General features: G+C 44.7%; 1 long non-coding RNA gene and 1 other non-coding gene across 4 annotated transcripts in view; one reads left to right on the top strand and one right to left on the bottom strand.

Annotated features, from left to right (window-relative positions):
• Positions 1-21,077, top strand: part of LOC144316206 (uncharacterized) — a 54,713-nt gene that overhangs the window by 15,546 nt on the left and 18,090 nt on the right. The window contains exon 3 of one of the 3 annotated variants that reach the window (XR_013382063.1): positions 3,308-3,462. The exons of the other annotated variants lie outside the window; for them this stretch is intronic. This is a non-coding gene — a long non-coding RNA (uncharacterized LOC144316206). The remainder of the gene's footprint in view (positions 1-3,307; positions 3,463-21,077) is intronic. 3 annotated transcript variants of the gene reach the window in all.
• LOC144316588 (U6 spliceosomal RNA) lies at positions 12,816-12,918 on the bottom strand. Its single transcript, XR_013382534.1, has one exon. It is a non-coding gene; the product is annotated as a U6 spliceosomal RNA (small nuclear RNA).

Genomic DNA, 21,077 nt, shown 5'->3' on the forward strand with positions numbered 1-21,077 from the left:
TTTCTGTCAAATGTAGTTTTGATAAAGGTAAGATTTGTTTAAAAAATTTAAATTTGGGGCACTTGGGTGGCTTAGTCAGTTAAGCACCTGCCTTCAGCTCAGGTCATGATCTCAGGGTCCTGGGATCGAGCCTCCATGCTGGGTTCCCTGCTCAGCAGGGAGCCTGTTTCTCCCTCTCCCTCTGCACCAGCCCCCTGCTGACTTGCGCGCTCTCTCTCTCTTTCTCAAATAAATACATAAAATCTTTTTCAAAAAAGTTTAAAACAATAAGAAAATTTAATTTGACAATAGAAAGATGGCAAAAGTCTAGAACAGGCACACAATAACATAAGAGGAAATTTATGTGGCCAGTAAGTGTGGCAGAGATATTTCGTGTCGTTAGTAATCAGGGAAATGCCAATTAAACCCATGAGATATCCCTGACCGGTTAAATTTAAAAATCTGTGAAGAGCCAGTGCTAATAAGAATGGAGAAAATTGAGAGGGACTGCCAGGGGACAGTTGGCATTGAAGACTTTGGAAGGTAGCTGCCATTACCAGCTGAGGTCAAAGATTCACACACTTCCCTCACAGTTGAAGAAATGCCACCATGGAAAAATGCCCTATGCACGAGGGTATGTACAAAAAAATGTCTATAGAGACATTGCTCATAATAGTCCCAAGCTGGAAACACCCCAAATGTCTACCAAACATAGGAAGGATAAGAGCTAGGGCACCTGGGTTGCTCAGGTGGTTAAGCATCTATCTTTAGCTCAGGTCGTGATTTCAGGGTCCTGGGATCGAGTCCCACATCAGGCTCCCTGCTCAGTGGGGGTCTGCTTCTCCCTCTACCCCTCCCTTCCACCCTGCTCATACTCTCTCTCTCAAATTAATCCGTAAAAATCTTAAAAAAAAAAAAAAAAAAGAAAAAGAGCTAGATTCACCTGCAATAGTGCGGATGAATTTCACAAACATCAAGAAACAAATAGAGTGAGGGTTCATTGATAGAAGGCTCATAAACAGGCAAAACTAAATTCTCTTGTTTAAGAAAATCACTATAACAAAAGTCAAGGGGCACCTGGATGACTCAGTGGTTGAGTGTCTGCCTTTAGCTTGGGTCATGATCGTGGGGTCCCAGAATCGAGTCCCACATCGGGCTCCCTGCATGGAGCCTGTTTTTCCCTCTGCCCATGTCTCTGACTCTCTCTGTATCTCTCATGAAAAAATAAATAAAATCTTAAAAAAAAAAAAAAAAGTCAAAATAACAGTTATTTTTAGAGGAAGGGAAGGATTGTGACCAAGAATGCTGCACACTAGAAGTGTTCTCTTTCTTCACCTGGCTTTGGTTCTGTGGGTTTTCACTTTGTCCTGTTCACTGAATTGGATATTGATGTTTTTTTTTTTTTTTTTTTTTGGATATTGATGTTTAATGCACTTTTATGTATGTAGGTTATAGCTCACACCCACATGTGCATGCAAAATGCTTTCTAACCATACTATTAAATGCTAAAAGATCAGATTTTTGAAAACAAACTCTTGAGTTCAATTTAGCACCCTTAAAAAAGTGAATGTGAAGTATTCAGTTCAGTTGAATGAACGTTTAAAACAGTAAGCCGAACCTTCTACAGAGTTCCACGTGAGAATTCTGTAATGCCTGCTGGGACGAGAGGTCAGAGGATGAGGGAGCGCTGGCCGCCAGCGCAGAGGCTCCCTTCCAGTCAGCCCTGACCTTTAGCAGCTGTTTCCCCGGGCAATTCTCCGGGCCTCATTCCTCATCTGGAAAGAGGATCAGACCCAATTAGAACTCCTCTGAGAGTCTCCTAGTATATTCTTGGGAGTTCTCTGTGGGAACTTAAAATTTTTTTATAAGAAATTCTTTTCATTTTGAGGAGCATCTGAAAAATGTGAGCATCATCTAGGTCCTCCATAGGTCCAACTTAGAGCTTACAGTGTCCACATCACTCTGGGCTTCTGACCATGTGGGAGCCAGATGTACTATTTTGTCTTGACTGCTAAGAAGAAAACACAGGTGACCTTCATGAGTCAAGTTTTCCTTCACCAAGTGACCTCATGAAAGGCTCACAACCCAAGTTTTCACAGTTGGAAGGGACCATGTTGTGTGAGATTTGAGTCATGGGACAATGCCTGACCCAAAGAAAGGCCTAGACCCCTGAGTAACCAAGCAAGTAACCACAAAATCATGCCATCTGTCTCATTAAATTAATAGGTTAAATTTGCTGGTCTCATATTTGGTCTGTCAAAATCATGAATTTGTCTTGATATAGCAATTGTAGAAGTTACAAGCCTATGTATGGGATGTATGCCCAGTTTCATGTTTATACACATTCAACTAACAATCTTATAAAAGCAATTTACATCAACACTGGAAATCCTCCGAAAGTTTTTTCTTGAGAAAGCACCACACGTCATTCGGATTTAAGCCTCCCCAAACCCCATGTCTGCCGCTGACCCTCCCATGATTCTGTTTCCATTTTGGAAATCCAGCCCTTTCCTGAGCAAGTGTCAGGCTGCCTGGGATCCAACTCCTTTCATAAGTAGCAGTGACTCTCAACTGCAGGTGATTTTTGCCTCCAGGGGACATTTGAAAGCATCTGGAGACAGTTTAGATGGTCACAGCTGGAGGTGGGGGCTGGTCAGTAGAGGCCAGGGATGCTGCTAAACATCCTACAAGGCACAGGTCAGCCCCTCATAAGAAAGAATTATTCAGGCCATGACCAATAGCACCCAGGTTGAGAAACTCCGAACCCGCTCTTTACAGCTTTAACTTCTAGAAGAAGCAAATCTTCTGTGTCTTTTCCCAGTTAATCAGAGTAAGGCAGTAGTGTTCTCCTATAACTTATCTTTCACAGCACCTGTTTCCTTCCACAGCAGAAACAGGCAAGCAAGCGAAAACAAGCCCTCAGACGTGAGGTCAGTTGCATGAGTGGCTTGATTTAAGAATGGAAGTTTAGAGGGGTCAGGCACTTTGCTCCCTCTTGAGTCAGCCTTATCCCAGGTCCCCTGCTACTGGGTCCTGGTCTGCCATCTACCTATAGAGTGACTTTCCGTGATGTCTCTAGCTAGTCTCTAGAGGGAATGTGCTCTCAAGTGATTCCCAGAGGAAACCACTGGAAGCAATATGTGAACAGAAATGGTAATGAGAGCTTCAAACAGAGCAGAGTGGTTTCAGACTCCTGCGAAATCTGGGTCAATCTCCAAAATTGATCTAAGGGCCTGCATCATTGTGAGACAATGTGCCTATAATGGCTGCTGAGGAATGTCTATCCCCTTTCTATCTGTCTCCATGTAATCATTATATTTGTTCCTAGGTCCTATCTCCTCTCCCCCATCAGATGTTTAAGTCCTTGTGAATAGAGCCTTCCATGTCTTTTGTTGTCACTGGAATACCACCCAGCATGCTCAGCACTGTGCCCTGCTCTGTGAGTGGTCAACACTGTCAATGAGCTATGAGGAAACAGGCCAGGTAGGATTACAGATAACGGATTCCCAAACATTGCCTGCCATCCTCTTCAGCCCCTCGTCCTATTCACCTGTTATCCAATGACCAGACTCCAATCATACCCAGCCTCTTGGCTTTGGAAGCATTAACATCTATAGCTTTCTCCTGATTGGAAAACAGCCCTTAATCTCCAGGACCAAAAAAGGGAATGTGCTCTTCCTTATCAGGTCTGGGCAGACTGCCTAAGGTACAGTTGGGGCAGGGGTTCTGAGCAACAACGCAATCTCTACCCCATCTAGCCTCCTCTCCACCACACTGACTCCAGGGGGGTCACTGAGACCTCTGTGAGCAAGTCTATCCATCCTTAACAACCAGTGATACAAGACAGCGGACTGACTACCTCACATCCTGCCTAAAACCTCCCCCCTTCCCCTCCCCCATCCCTTTTGAAAAAGAAAAAAAAAATATCCTCTGTCTAATGTGTAGTCTTTCAAAGACACCGTGGGGCACCATGTCTTTAGCACAACACATGTGCCCCAAGGATATGGCAAATACAGCCCCTATTTCCTGGCCTGGTCTTTAGGTCAGCTCAGATCCCACAGCTGAGGGGAGGCTGGAGCTGCTGGGGGGGCACTGAAATGCTGAGGGTGCAAGCATCTCTGTTCAGCATACACAGCCTGCCAAGCTCCTGTCCCTGCGGGCTCTTTGGTCAATGCCCTTTCAGGTACCTGGGGCCTGCACACCTGGGGAACCACGTGGCTTAAGGTGGCTCACTGGAATAGGCATGCACACCATAGCTAAAGAAGAAAGCAAACTGGGGTGACTGGGTGGCTTAGTCTGTGAAATGTCTGCCTTCGGCTGAGGTCATGATCTCAGGGTCCAGGGACTGAGTCTCATGTCAGGCTCCCTGCTCAGTGGGGGTCTGCTTCTCCTTCTACCCCTCCCCCCTCCTGTGATCTCTGCCCCCCTCCCCCCCCCCCCGCACCTCTCTATCTCCCTCCATCTCAAAAAAAATAAATAAAACCTTTAGAGAAAAGAAAAAGAAAGCAAACTGACAGCAAGAGAAGCTGGGCATTGGCTGTAAGGGGGTGAGGCTGGACTACAGAAAGGAAGGCCCATTGTGGGGTCAGAGGTCAGAAGGCAAGTACTATTGTAGGAGACAGGTTAGTGGAGATGGGTCCCTAAGCAGCAGTGGGGGGTGGGCGGATGGGGGGAAGCTCTCTCATGGGATCTGGTGATGTCTTAGGTCTGGGAGAGGGGGAGGGCAACAAAGAGGGAGACAGACTTGGTAGCATCAAGAGGATTAGATAGGACTTGACTGGTCCATTTTCGCTGATTTTACATCTATGATGTTCAGACTTGCTTGTGGGGAAGGAAAGGGGCAGTTCTGAGTTTTCCCTTCCTCTACTGCAGCACAGTAGTGACCTGGAGCCCAGCCTGTGACTCTGAAAGGGCCAGCCAGACTGCGCCCTTGGCCAGAGCACGGATGGGTCCCCAGCTCAGTAGCGAGACTAGCTAAATGTGGCCCTTCCCCTGAGCCAGAACCTAACTTTAGCCTGCTAGGGGCATATGCAAAGCACATAGCCCGTGGCCTCATCAGCCTTACCCGGCCACTTCTGGTTTACATCCTGCACCTGTGGCGGTTTGCATGTCTCAGAGCTGGCTGGCCTGTTCTGAGGCTGAGAACACCCTAGATTCTCACTTGGGACTCCATGTTTGCTTGGCAGCAGTCAGCTCCCACCTCTCTTCCAACCCCAGGAGTGTCTCTGGCCTTTGAGTGGGCCCAGGGAGGGACACAGCCTCACGGAGGACTGAGTTTTGGGGTGTCATGGGGGTGGGATGGTGAGACCCGACTGGCCCTATGAGATGGGGTCTGACCGCTGCAGCAGCCCACAGCCTAGTCTGCAGATGACTGAGTTCCCTGTTTCTCCTTCCCCTGACTGCCAGGCTTTTTTGTTCTTGTCATGGTGGATTAGCTCCGTAAACAGAGGTTGGACAGAGAAAATGAAAGGAGAAAAATGAGGAAATTAATAGCTCTGGTAAAAGGTCTGGTAGGGAAGGAAGTTAAAACCAATTAACCAAATGAGATTTCAATTATCCCTTATACTCTCTGGTTCTTTTCTGATATGTAGCCAGGGATCAGAGTTAAATGTTGGGTGTAGGCACAAAACACATTGCATACCCATTCACCTATGAATTCTCTAGTCTTCAGTTTGAAAGCTGGCGAGCCCAGGGTTCAGGGTAACCCTCTCACCCCCACCCCACCTGGGACTGACGCACCAGGTGGTGTCATGCATATGACGAGGCTGAAAGACAGGAAGCTCTGCCTTGAAGACAACTGACTAGGGTCATAGCCACAAGGAGCGTGTGTGGTGTCCCGCTGGTATTGAGGAAAGATGCAGGGATGCGTTGCAGGAGGGGAGTGAGTGGAGGAGGCAGAGAAACATCTCTCCTATGTCATGCTCTGGCCAAAGTCCTGAAGTCTGGCCTCAAGGGATTACCACATTTTAGAGGAGCATCAAGGAACAGATCTGAGTGGTGGTAAGAGGCCAAATCCTGAAAGCCCCAAGTACCCCGCTGGCAAGAAGAGTAGATCTTGCTGCCAGGGATCTCAGGGCTAGAATTCTCTGCCAGTGACTTATCCCCTTCCACCTTATTTATTCTTCCTCTGCACTGGACTAAGTCATTCGAAAGAAAATGTAAAGACAGGCTGTGAAGCTCCAGAAAGAATTCTGTGGCTCCACTTAAAGTCAAGTGAGCTACACACAGGTAGAATGTCAAAACAGGTACACAAGGAAGAGAGAAATCTCTTCTGCATAAGCAACAGTTCTATTAAGCTCTATTAGTCTATGGGATGTGGGGCGGAATTATTGCTCCCACTTGAAATCCAATTTCTACCCGGCCTATAATGGATCATCCAAACCACTGGCCCATCAGGAGAGTCAACTCACTCTAAAGAGGTGACCATTGCTGCCATGGTCCTGAAACCACTCGACGAGTATAAGTCACAGCAACACTGGCTGACTTCCTACCCAGAAAACAAAATTGATCCAATTTAATATAACACCCACAGCATATACCGTTGGTATACATCTGGAGACTATCAGGGAACATGGAACTATAACTCATCTTAGTCCATTTCAAAACCCACCCTGTGTGTCAGGCAGTAGAGGGAAAGCCCTAACTGTATAGGCAGCTGGGGAGCTGCTGAGAACATAATTCTCTGTTCCATGCTCCAAATCAAGCCCAATATTTAAGCCAGCCATGACTTTGAGAAATTGACATGGTCCTCTCTGGTGAACCCCATTGATAAACTGCTGTTCCCCTACGATCTTCTGGCTTTGTGGGTAGGAGGGCCCGGGGTGGATGTGTTATCACTACTGCATATAGTGCTGCAACATAACATCCCCAGCAACAGGAGAACCACCAGAAATCATGGTTTCTCTGATAGAACTCTGAGAAGACATCTGGTATCTTTATTTTGTATGAACCTGGGGTATACTTAGAGAAATAGAGGAAATGACCTTGGTGTTCCCTGCTAAAATGGATTTCCTAGAGTGTCATAAATCTAAGTGACAAAATGAGTTGGCATGCATAGAGGACCTGTTACAGAAGATACTGTGTGCCTGAGGGCAACAGTTTTGGGTCTCTGGGGAAGGGGGGGGTGGGGCTGAGACACAGAAGTGGGTGGGTTTATCAGAGAAAAGGAGAGGGGGGATCCAGGAATAAAACATGGAGGGGAGAAAAACCCAAAGAAATGTACCTTCAAAATGATCATTTCTCTTTAGAAACCATAAAAGTAAGTAAATCACACTGTTTGGTTTCCAAGTGGTGAAATTTGTCCCCTAGCCCAAAGACATGGAAACATCCTGGGGCTGTGCAAATGTGGAAAAGCTAAGGAAAGGAACATTTTGCATTTTTATGGCTTTTTACAGCTGCTTTTACCCACCTGGTTGCACCTATTGCTCACATCAACTTCTGAAGGAAACAAGAACTAGTTTCTAGTTTCTCCATTTCACAAGTAAAAACCATGGAATCTAAAAGATTGTGTGACTTCTCAAAAGCCACACTCCTTCTAAGTGGCAGAACCTAGATTAGAACCTGGGTGCTCTAACTTCAAATCTGGAACTCTTCCAGCAAGGCCAGTGGCTTCTAAACTGCAACAGAACATCCTGGGAGAGGAAGGGGACCCTGGCACCCCTGACTCCTACTCAGATGGGAGCAGCTCCAATTTCATTTGCTTTATCTCTTGGTGTTCCAGTCAAGATTTTAAAGAGGTTGAAGAGGCGCCTGGGTGACTCGGTCATTTAAGCGCTGGACTCTTGATTAGGCTCAGGTTGTGATCTCAGGGTCCCGAGATCAAGCCACACATTGGGCTCCATGCTCAGCAAGGGGTCTGCTTGCGATTCTCCCCTCTGCTCTCTCTCAAAATAAATACATTTTTGTAAAAAATTAATAAAATGGGTTGAAAAGTCATGCGCTCAGCCGTGATGCCTCCAGTGGGGGGTTCAGCCACAGGGCAAGGAGGCCCCTTGGGGAACGTGTACAAGGAAAGGAAGTGTGGAAGATACTAGATTCCCCGAATGCACGTGCTTTGCACTTCGGGTCTTCCCCTAGGGAAAGAAAGAGCTGAGGCTTGTCAAGTATTTCCTGGCTGGACATCATAGCACCAGCTTTGTGGATCTCATCCGAACAAATCTAAAGCCTTCAGCAGCCATGAAGTCACAAACTGCACGAGTTTAATCGGCTGTTACAGCCCTGTGCCTGGCAAGCAATACTTCCAGCCTCCTCTATTCCCAGGCTCCAGTGACATGCATGCTTATCCCAAGGGTTGGCTTATGCTGGGGCATCACCTACACCAAGTGTGAGGCCACTCAGGGTGTCGCCTCCACCAGCCTGAGTCCTGAGGCCTCCCAACAGTTTGTCCCTTTCTTCTGAGCTCTTCTTTCAAATGGCTCTGCCTCCTCTCTGACTGCTGTTCTGATCTTCCCAGGAGCCCTGGTATTACACCTGCTAGTTTTAGCCTGTCCCAACGGAGCTGCTTAGAAACAGCCTCTTTCTCTCCCCCAACTTCCCAGCTGGCAAATATTCTGGCTTGCCAAGGGCCCCCTAGAGCTGTGTGGAGTCAGGCAAGTGATTTAACCTGGACTATTACAAAGCAGCTTGCTACAGATAAAAGATTTATCTAAGGTCAACCTCTGCTGATTATTGTGGTTGATGGACCTAAATGCATCCTTTTGCTCAGATTTTACAGAGCACTTACAGATTGGTTTTGTCATTTGCCGTCACACCTCTTTCTTTAAACTACATGTGATAGAAGTCAGACCTTGATATAGGTCTGCACTTATGTGCTGTGTGATCTTGAATAAGCTACTCAACCTCTCTGATCTTCCTTTCTTCACTTATATAAAAAGATAATAACCCTGCACAGGGTTGGTGGTTTTTTTTTTTTTTTAAGATTTTATTTATTTATTCATGAGACACAGAGACAGAGGCAGAGACACAGGCAGAGGGAGAAGCAGGCTTCTCACAGGGAGCCCGATTCGGGACTGGATCCTGGGACCAGGATCACACCCTGAGCCAGAGGCAGACACCCAACCGTTGAGCCACCCAGGGACACCTGGTGTTTCTTTTTTATTTTTTTTTATTTAAAAAAAATGTTTTTAAAGATTTTATTTATTTATTCATGAGAGACACAGAGAGGGAGAGAGGCAGAGACACAGGCAGAGGGAGAATCAGGCTCCATGCAGGGAGCCGGACGCGGTTACTCGATCCCAGGTCTCCAGGATCACGCCCTGGGCTGAAGGCGGTGCCAAACCACTGAGCCACCCAGACTGCCCTCTTTTTTAAATAAAAACTAAGTCAAATAAACCTGTACAGTGCTTAGCAGAGTCAGCTTTCAATAGAAAGTTTCTAGTTTCCCCTTCCTCCTTAAAGATGAAACCAACATTTACCCTTGTTTGTTTTCCCCATATCTAGTACAGCAGCATACATAACGTGCTCTCGGTATGTTTGTTGAGAGAATGAATGAATAAATAAGGAGTGAACCAAAAGGTCATACATGACATTGGTAGGCTACAGGAAAAGTTGCCAAAACAAATAAGAATATTAGAATTTAAGAAGTGAGGACTATAGCAAGTGCTCCAAAATGTACATACAAGTACGTTCATTGTTGTGTTTTTGTCATAGCAGAACTTTTGAAATAGCCTAAATGTTCAACAAAGGGGACTGGGTACATTAAAGTAGTTCAATATAAAATTCTAGGCAGTTATTTTCAAAATGTAGATTTTAGAAGTATTGTTCCATAAAAATATCCAAAACATATTTTTAGGTAAAATGGTATGTTATAAAATTGTACTCCTATAAAACTACCTATTTATCTGTACTTCAAAAGAAAGAAATGCCCAGAATAATATTAAAAGACAATGATTATGTCTGGATGGTGGAATTACAGTAGTTTCTTATTTTACATATAATATTTTCCAATATTTGAATTTTTATGAGTATCACTCTTATAATCGGGAAAAAAATTCTTTTGGAAAACCAAAACACACAGCGTTAGGGTTTTTTTGTTTTGTTTTGTTTTTGGTTATAAATGCCAAACCCACGTTAAACTCAGTCAAGGGAAAATGTGTTTGGAAGGTTAATATGGCTGTGGGATGGTCAAGATGTGAGTGTAGCTCAGGAACAGCTAGAAACGGATCTGTCATACTGTACCTCTGTGAGCGGTATCATTCCTCCTACTGCAAGCCAAGCTTCCTCCACATGGCAGGAAATGCCGTCTTGATGAGTTCAGAGCTGCTAGTCTCCACCACAGAGAGAAAATGAGCACTGTGCTCTGTGGTCCCTAGATCATGAATTCCAAAAATATGCTACAATGGGTCCCAGTGGATCAAATGCCCTTCCCTTCCCAGTTGCTGTGCCCAGGGCATGGTATTGCTCTATCATTGTCCCAGCTTGTGGCCCATTTCCATCCTTTGGCCCATCAGCGTGCCCAGGGGCAAGATTCTATCAGAAGAGCTTAAATAATAGGTTGAGAAATGATTGTCCCCTTCCCCCCTACACCCTTCTGCTATGAACTGATATTTCCTTGGAGGTCAGGGGGACAGGATAGGACATTCTGAGTGTGTGGCTTAATTTCTGTCCTCAGAGAAGGGCAGGGGAAGGCTGGAAGTAGAGAAGTGGCCAGGATTGGACTGAGCAGTCTCAGAAACAATGAGTGAACTTGCCCGACATGTCCCTGTGCTGGTGGGAAGATTCCTGAGTCTTCAAAGAGCTTATGGCTCAACCCATGCTGGCTGCACAGAAGAAGTAGCTTGTGTTGCTGTCACTACCTCTCTTCCGGAGGACCTTCCATCACTTCCATATAAGCAAGGAGAAATAGATCTTCTAAAGAACGATGCATTTTCTTAGAGCGTCTTGCATAAAACAACCAGAGCTCAATGAAACATTCAGTGGTTCCCATTCCTCTGCGCATTCCCTGCTTCATTTACTTACTTAGGAGATGGCAATTTAATCTTTCCAAAATAGAGTGTGTCTAGAAAACAAATGCTTTAATACACTGTAGGACTTCATGGTATCATAGCTTATTATTACAATTCAATTCCGAATAAGTTACTGTGATGGAATGGGATCATGGCACCACGAGCACCTGGTGGTTAAGGGCTATACTTTAGCCATCACTGAGCCCCTGAGTGCTGGTCCACAGTAGGAACTCAGAAGTTAAGGGTGCTCAAAAATCTCATGGTTCATTCTTATCATATTTGTTTCTTTGGGTTTCTATTGTGTTGGTTTTGCTTCCTTTCTGCCTTTTCTCTGTATAATAAGGATACCATACACTGCCCCAAATCTTCTGGGTCTTGCAGTAAATCATTTTCAGAGGCATGTCCTTTCTCTAAGCTTTTGGGATGATGCTCCCTTTATCTTGTTCTATAGCATTTCCCCACAGAATTCATTCTTTACCCTTTTACCTATCCTTGATCAAGGTAGGATCTATCCTCCTGCCAACACAGAAGCTATTTGGAAGCCTTGGATTGGGCTCATTGTCCACTTGAGCACTGGCTGAATCCTAGTTCTGTAGATGGCAGTGGGTTTGTGAGTCCACCTTCCAGCCCACTATAAGCAGTTGTCTTATTCTTGTGGTGGATTTAATCCAATCCCCCAGCAAAATATTGCCCTGGAAGTTCTGGTGGTCCCCAGTCTATATCCTTTTGCCCTAAGACAATATAGCACAGATGATGTTCTATTTCTAAGATGCACAAAAGGATTTTAGTATGGCATCATATAGAGTTATGTCTCATCCCCAAATAGGCACTGCAGAGAGAGCACATTATAGAACATTTTGTTTATACTGAAACTGAATAATCATTGAGCACCGAGGGGTAACAAAAAGAGTGTTTCTCCTTTCCTATTTAGAATAAAGAGCTTTGGAATGCCAAAACCCACAAGGGGCACCTGTGTGGCTCAATGGTTGAGCATCTGCCTTTGGCTCAGGTCATAATCCTGGGGTCCTGGGATCAAGTCCTACATCAGGCTTCTCACAGGTAGCCTACTTTTCCCTCTGCCTATGTCTCTGCCTCTCTGTGTGTGTCTCTCATGAATAAATAAGTAAAATCTTAAAAAAAAACCACCACCAAAAACCATGACAGGTCTGCTAACATAGATTCCCATTTCCGTGTATCATCATTATGGATTATTTACCTTGTTCTTCAGCATGAAATTGATTTTTAGTTGCAAGTAAAGGGCCACGCACCAACAGGTGCCTGAATGGTAAGGACACTTGTTTTTATTAAACAGGAACTCCAGAGGTACAGTCTTGGGGAAGGTCTGACCAGGTCATCAAGGCCTCAAGCTCTTGCTCTCCTTCAAATATGACTTTATAGGCATATTGCTTTTCATCATCATGTGTATTGCTTCATGGACTTGATGTGGCTGCCTTAGTTCCAGGCATCACATCCACATTCCAGATATGAAGGAGGAGAAAGGGATGACAGCATGCTTTTCTTCAAGTCTGTCCCTTTTATTAGAAAAGCAAACATTTCCTGGAAAACTCCCAGCTGACTTTCATTTTATATCTCATTGGTCCCAACTGGTAACATTTTACTCCTAGTAGCAAAGGTGGAGGAACGATGAGCAGTTTACAAGGAAAAGTCATATAGCCATGACTAGATGGAATTTATCAATCCTAACTCATTCCCTGAGTCAAGGTATATTGCTGCTACACACCACTAACCTCCATCACCATCCAAATAAAATTAGTGTTCTGTTAGCAGTGACTGCTGATAGCTAAGGACAACCTTAGCAGCATTTAGTTGTAGTGACAGTGGTTGTAGAACTGACCAATGCTTTTCTAAGATAAAGGCACTTTGAAAATAGTGAAATGACATACGGTTTTCACAAATTTGCATGTCATCCTTGTGCAGCAACCAGGCTAATCATCTCTGGATCATTCTAATTTTTGTAGATGTGCTGCAGAAGCAAGCATGAAATGATGTATGGTTTTGATCACTGATAAAAAAATATGGAATCAGTGGAACTGATACTATCTAGTTCAACATACTTAAAAAATGATAGCATTATCATTTTTAATGCTATCATTGATAGCTTATTGAACTCACAAAGACCAGAGAGAAATCAAATCAAATAATATTTATACAACCTTCCTTTCCAAAAGCAAGTAATTTCTGAACCCAATATATAAGGAATTATAAATACCATTTATATTGATGGTCCAACTTTCTCCAAGCAAGTAAATTCTGAGGATCGCATCCTTCGAAGTCCCTTTTGAGTCTGTATTTCTGCTGAATTCAGAGTAAAAGTCCTTCTTGGGTTATTGCTTCTTCTACACAGCAAAGACTAGAGAGGCCCAGGGCCTCCTCCTTTGTCTTCCCCTTCCCATTATTGTCTCTCAAGCTTACCCCTTAGCAATGTTAATTTTGGTATTAGGGGTCTTCTATTAGCACTCACAAGGTGAAAGGTAGGAAGTTAAGGTGTCCAACTATCCCAGATTCCCAGGACTGAGGCTTTCCTAGTAAACAGGACTTTCAGTGCTAAAACCAAAACCATCCTAGGCAAACTAAAATGGTTGGTCACCATAGGGATTATCACCAATGTGAAGGGGAGTGAGGGAGAGAGGGTTTAAGAAGAAGGAAGGAGAGGGAGGGAGGACCTGTGAAATCAGGGCCATGAAACTCAACTTGAAATTTGATGGCTTTTCTTTTCATCTTAATAACTAGGGTTCCTGCACGGTAACTTACCAGCAGTACTTGAACTCATCATTTCTTCAGGTTCTCTACTCACTCTTCCAACCTGTACATAATTGCCCAGTTTTGACCTCCCACTTCTGTCCTACCAAATATGTGTTTCCCAATTCCAATTCCTGTTCACCAGATTCAATGGCACTGTAAGTGAATGCTATAAAGCTCTCTCTGATCCAACACATAGCGATGAGAGAGAACATATAAAAAAGAATTTTAAAAGTCAAAGCCACACTTGGGGTGCCTGGTTAAGTGTCCAATTTTTGGTTTTAGCTCAGGTCATGATTTCAGAGTTGTGAAATCAAGCCCCAAGTCAGATTCTGCACTCAGTGAGGAGTCTGGTTGAGACTCTCTCTCTCCTTCTCCCTTTGCCCCTCCTGCTCATATGCACATGCTCTCTCTCTAAAATAAATAAATAAAAATTTTTAAAAAGTCATAGCCACACTCAAAAATTATATATATATATATATATGTGTGTGTGTGTGTATATGTGTGTGTGTATATCTCCACAACTGTGGAGATATATATATATATCACCACAGTCCTAGAACAGAATCAAAATGGGTAGCAAAGAGTAGGGGCTGATCTGAGGGCCTGCCAGGTTCTGGATCTGGAAGTAGGTAGTAGGAGCCATGAGTTTGGCTTCTGCAGATAAAAGCACACCAGAAAGGAAAGGTGCTCTGTGGGAGGCACAGGAGCCGGAGTCGTGTTCAGAGCTCACAACCGGAAGCTGGGGCAGGGCTTCCCTGGCCTGTGAAAGGAAGCTGGAGGACGTGCTACATACCACTGCCTGAGGTGTAGCTTAGCTCAGGCTCAAACATAAACCCCACAAGAAGGAATATACAGAGAAAAATACAGGCAAGGGTAAAAGATTCCTATGTATAATGATCCTGTAAACCCAACTTTAAAATCCACCAAGAGGGATCCCTGGGTGGCGCAGCGGTTTGGCGCCTGCCTTTGGCCCAGGGCGATCCTGGAGACCCGGGATCGAATCCCACGTTGGACTCCCGGTGCATGGAGCCTGCTTCTTCCTCTGCCTGTGTCTCTACCTCTCTCTCTCTCTGTGTGTGACTATCATAAGTCAATAAAAAAAAAAAAATTCACCAAGAGATCAAACACCAGAAAGAGCCAATAAAGTCAATAATTGGTTTGAGTTTTTTTCCAGAAAGAAATAATTTAAAAATTGTGAAAAAGACTTAAAAATACTTTCATCTGGAATCCTTGAAGAGATCATTGAAGGCATCACATCCCGACAAAATATCTATGCCAATGACATTTGTTTATGCCATTAAGACAGACAAATGAAATAAACACAGGTGGACATAAAATTAGAAATTATGAAGAAAAGTATAACCTTTGAAATGTTTTCAAAAACTCAAGAGGATAGTTTCTAAACTAAATGTAGTTGAAGAGAGAATTAATAAATTGGAATTGGGAGGAATTCACCCAGAAGGTAACAGCATCAGAGGAGCCATAGAAATGAGGCAGAGGATGGCAGGCGTTGTGGTTATGGGCTAAGGGCTCAGGAAGGAGGTTGTCAAAGGTGATGTTTGAACAGCTACCTGGCCAACTAAGGAAGCAACTGATATGAATGTAGATAAACATAAACCAAATTTATAGACACACAGTAGTATTAATACCTATTTTCCAAGTGGCTTAATAATTAAATAGCAAGCATAAAAGCACCCAGCCCAGTGCCTGGCACATAATTTATAATAAATGTTAAGAAGCTCTGCTTCCCTTCCTAAGAACCTGACTTAAAAGAATAGCATTTTGCTTTTTGCGTCCATGTGGAGGGGGCTTTGGCCACTTCTGCTCCAGCCTCGCATCATTCCCAGGGGACTCGAATTGGCTGATGATTTTTGGCTCTAATAATGGAGGATTCAGTTCTTTGTGACAAAGTGGCTGGAACATTGTCAGCTGTTCATATGCCTGTTTTCTCCGTCTGCTTCTCTCCCTTGAGAACAAACTCTATTTTGCTCTCTAGCACGAACTAAACAAGCTAATCATGTCCAAAATGTAGAGATGACATTTTAATATATCCAGGCAGCCTGGCTAGCGGTTTCTCCGCAACTCTCAAAATTTCATCAACAGGGCTCTGAGCACTTTTCTCTGTTATGTCCTGTCTGGAGCCCCGAAAGCACTCCTGGCAGAGGTCACGAAGCTAGGGGAGACAAAGCCATCCTCATTCTGAGCACTGAGCCTTTTCAACTCACAGGCCCCTGATGGAAACATTCCCTAATGAAAAGAACAAAATAAGACTGGTTCACAGTGCACAGCAACAGAATGTTCCATCGGACAGAGAGCAGCCTCTTGGAACGTGGGAATCTGAGAGACTGGATTGCATTCAAAGAAAATGCCCCTAGAGTGATAAAGAGCAAGTCCTGGGGGCTCAGCAACATTCAAGATTGCATGCTTGGAAGAGGGGGTGGGGCTCCCCACCCAGCCTGGGGGTGGGGTGGGTATCCTGGAAACTGAACGAAGCTGAGATGTGAGGCTGATGATCAAGGACATGGGGAACAGCAGCTTCTTCCTCCCCTGAGTGAGATCCAGAAGCACAAAGGAGAAGCTGGAAGTGTGGTGCATGTTTGTTTTTCTAACCAGAAGAGAGAAAATGTGTCCCACCCTCTCTGAGCCCGTGGTCAGGAAAAGGTTGTTTTCAGAAGGAAAGGAGGAAGAGGAAGAGGAAATATCCCTTTTTGCTGGGCATTTGCTCCCAGGAGCAAGGGGGGCTGAAGGACACTGGATGGTGGTCCTGGGAGCTCCTCAGCTTCTCAGGACTCCCCGACCTCACCAGCTAGTGTCCACTAGCAAGTCTATTTAAAAAAAACAACAACAAGAAAAACACTCTTCCCCTTGTTTACTTGGAGGGGATTTTTCTTTTCTTTTTAAAAAAACTGCACATCTCACCAAGCCTGAATTATTGAAAAGAAAACAGTAAAGAACTGAGCATTGCAACTTTGGCGCAGTTGGAGGTAAATGTTCATCCTAGGAATGAAGAAAAATAAGAGGACTTGCAGGGATGAGTGGGAGGATTCTAAGGTCTCCCACATCCCACAGTGCAGGTATCCAGTGACTCTTCTGGAGAAGAATCAAAGAAAAAAAATCACTTAAATATACATCACATTAAAAAACAAAAGAAAAAAAATTAGATGCTTGGGGTGAGATTAGAGAGGAAATTATTGCACAACCAGTGGGATGAGTTTGATGTACCATGGCTTTGGCGGTCTTCATGTACATATATCTGCTTTGTTTTCATTGTGCTTGTCCATTACACACATACACACACACACACACACACACACATGGTTTGGAAAGCCTCTTGACTAAGATCTTGGTCCCTGTGGTAGGCAGGCAGGAGAGCCACCAGACCAAAAAAAGAAAAAGAAAAAACAAAAAACTAAAAAACTTCAAATTGAGAGTGAGACACTGTTCGGTAATCAGTATTTATTAGGCAGCCTGCATTGCAGTAGACTCCTTGCCTTTTGACTAAATTAACGCAGGGCATCATCCCAGCAAGTGCACATGGACTTGATGCTTTTGCTGGGGGACAGTCATTTTGCTGGCACCCATAGAACCAGCCGCAGGATATATGTTTGAGTGACGAAATAAATTGTAAGTTCAAGGTTAAATCCTTTTTAAAATTAGTTCCTCATTCTAATTAGAAACACTGCATTGATCTATTTTCTTTTCTTATGCTTCAATACATGTGGCTGTTTTTTTAAAAATTCATCTACTTTTTAAAGTTAACTACCTTTCCTCATGGGATCCTCGACAAACCACAACCCCTTGTGACATCCACAACAGATGTGAGCCTAACTGCTCAGTATTTTCAGAGACTTGCAGGCCACATACTCTCACCACCAATCTCCCTGGGCCTCAGACTTAATTTTTAAAAAGGCCTTTGTTCCAGACCTAGGGCTCAAGCACTTATGTCCATGAATCCCAGGGAGTGAAAGACTTGGGAACTGGGAGCCCAGAAAGGACATTACATGCTCCATATTAGAGAGCAAAATAGCAATGAAACCAAACTAGAAATTAGAATTCACAGGTTCCAAGTGACTTTTTCAAGAAGCACATTTTGAAAGATTTTATTTATTTATTAGAGAGAGAGAGAGAGAAAGAGAAAACATGCATGAGTGGGGCAGAGGGGTAGAGGGAGAGGAAGAGGCCGACTCTTTATAGAGCAAAGAGCCCTTCATGGGGCTCAATCCTAGAACCCTGGTATCATGACCTGAGCCGAAGGCAGATGCTTAACAGACGGAGCCACCCAAGCACCCCTCAAGAAGCATGTTGTAAAACTAAATTAGTCTACATTGAACATCTGTGTGTGGGGATTTATTTATCTGTGTGTGCAATGCTCGTCAAGTGCAATCATATAAGGTGCCCGTTAAAAACACAACATGGAGCAGAAGGAAATAATCCAATTTATCTACTGAGTTCAACTAGGAATATTCATTTGAATAGCTAATAACTTGACATTGGATGGAAAAATTACTCTGTCTCTTCTTGGACGAGACCCAAGGAGGATCATCACTTCTTTGTCTCCTGACGAAATCAATAGTGAGTTTAGCAGCTGCTCTGTTATTGTAATTCAGCTACTTTATTTCTGTTTTAATCAGAGCAGATTACTTTTGACCAAACTAGCATCTCTGCATATATAATCTACACTGTATGACCTCTTTCAGTTAATGAGAACTGAGTCCCTCTGTTCATGTAATGTTTGTGCAAAGCTAATTTATCTTGACCAATATTATGCTAATTATATAAGTGCAGTTGGCTCTTGCAGACAATTTCTATTATGAGAGCTCTTGAAGTGCAACACAGAAGAAAGAATACAATGGAGCAGACATGTAATTAGGGAGATTAGGAAAATCCTTTCCCAGGTATCAAAATGCATTTGAAGTGTAGGAATTTTGATCTTTTTATTATGATGTCTGTATCCTCTGGTGGGCCAACTTGATCCTTCAGTTTTGTGGAGTAAAATCTCCGATAGCCATAGGGGCTGGGAAAATAAGGTAGATGAGTAAAAGAGGCAGGGTTCAAGTGCGTGTGCTTGTGTCATGGGAGGGAGTACCTTGGAAGCCTAGACCTGGAGGGAGTGTCTGCTCCATCTGAAGGAGGCTGCCCAGGGACTCCTGGGTGCCTCAGTCTGTTGAGCATCTGCCTCTGGCTCAGGTCATGATCCCAGGGTCCTAGAATGGAGTCCCATGTTGGGCTCCCTGCTCAGCAGGGAATCCACTCCCTCTCCCTCTGTCCCTCCTCCCCCACCGCTCACCCTCACTTGTGCATGCTCTCTCTCAAATAAATAAAATCTTTAGGAAAAAAAAATAATAGAGGAGGCTGCCTGCCTCACTGCCATAATATCATAAGGGAATGAAGTATGCCAATGGATTGGAGTGAAGAATCCTGATTTTTAAGTGGATCCAATTTTCTTTTTAAATTTTTAAATGCTGGGTTGGATCAAATAAAGTTTATCTGAGGGCAGGATCTACTGGGCTGCCTTTTTGTGACCCCAGCTCCGTTCCATACCAAGGTCATTTCAGTAACCAGAGGCTTAGAAATAGTCTACAAATTAGCTGGAGCATCCACCAGGTGGCAGGAAGAGGTAGCTGATCACTTGCTTGCCAACCATTCCAAAGTCAAAGATTGCTGTGGATCTGTCTGGAGTCTTTAAGAACAGCTGTCCTCTTGACCCCACCAACAACTGCTCCCCAAATCCTGAAGCAGCCAAACACTTGAGGAGACCTCCCTCTCTTCCTATCATTATCAGACACAGATATGCCAGGAAACTTGGAAAACAGATAACCCACCATACCACAACCCACCACCACCCCTGCCCAACACCCATCCTCACCTCCAGGGCCACTGGGGAGCCAGTTCCTGGAGCATGAAAGGCTAACAGCCTTGACTCTGCTTCCTCCTTCCACTGGTGTGAGGGCACTTGATATGAAGTGAAAAGGCACTGAAAATGAAAAACATCCATGTCCCAGGGTTGCTTCCAGGTGTAACTAGAAGCAAACAGACTGCCTGGGCAAATAGCTGTTTTAGAAGCAAGGCCTAGTATCAGGTGCCATTAAGGTCTACTTGATGCTGCTACCTGTGTCTGAGGCCTGCGTTCCTGATCCACTGCTTGGCTTTGTCTATTTTGTGCCAGGATCTGACCTGCCTCTCAGTCTGGTTTTGACCCTGACACCAGGGCTCCTATCTGCAGTGCACCACCCAGCACATGACACCAGCCTGCCTCCTACCCAACAAAGACTACCTGTTGGTCTCCTCCTCTGCTTGGCCCAGACTCGCCCAGCCCAGGCCTGCCTCTTCCCCTGGCTTCACCCAGCCTCACCCCAGCCCATCCTCTCTGTGCTCTGTCCAGGCACTGAAGGCCACTCTGCTGGGACTGTCCTGCCCTGCCCCACCCCCCAGAGCTGCCTTATTTCCTCTTCTCAGAAGGCCTAGGGCGAAAGGCAGCACAGAACATGAATCTGTGACTTGAGGAGAATGCCATGGAGAGAGACTGGTGCTCATTTCCACTGAGAATTAGCAGGACAAGACAGCTCTGAATATTGGCCGGAGAAAGAAAGGCTATAAAATATTAGAATTTATTATCTGGGGAGATTTGGCATTTTCAAGTTTTCTGGGTGGACAAGAAAGCCCAGTGTCTGAAATGGGGATTGGCTGCAAGTGGGGAGCCCTGCTGGGGGCCATGGAAGAAACAGATTGGCCTTAAGACCAGCTCTCCAGACTGCTCTGTCCTCTTCCTGGCCAGCTGGACATGGAGATATCCTTTTAGGGAAAAGTCTGGGCTCATTTAAAGGGGGTTTAAACAAGGCCATGTCAGGCAGGTTTCCAGAATGCCAAATTGCAGAAGGGCATCGTGAATGGGGGAGAGCTCAGTCTGGAAATTCCGGGGCCTGACTTGCAGTCTGGTCCAAGGCTATGGGAGCTCAGGCTACTAGATCTCTCTAGGTCTCCAACAACTCATTAAGAATACAGAGGTTGGACTGGATGGACTGTTCGTTACCTAAGTTGACGTAACAACCCTTCGAAGCTTAAAACGACAAATGTCTATTATCTCACAGATACTGTGAGTCAGTGATCCAGTCTCTCTGAGGCTTCAGCCCTCTCAGGGTTTGACATGGAGAGATCTGCTTTCTAGCTCGCTCAAGTAGTTGTCAGCAGGATCCAGCTCTCTGAATCCTAGAATTAGAGTCTTAGTTGGAGTAAGAGCCCCAGTTCCTCAATAGATGTTGGCTAGAGGCCTCCCTCAGTTTCTTGCTACATGATTCTCTCCACAGGGAGAGACAACATGGTGGCTGGCTTTCTTCAGCATAACTGTGAGAGAGGGAGCTAGCAAGATGGGAGTCAGAGTCTTCGTGACATCCC

This window comes from Canis aureus, chromosome 6 (assembly GCF_053574225.1).
Source record: "Canis aureus isolate CA01 chromosome 6, VMU_Caureus_v.1.0, whole genome shotgun sequence".
Taxonomy (NCBI): Eukaryota; Metazoa; Chordata; class Mammalia; order Carnivora; family Canidae; genus Canis; species Canis aureus.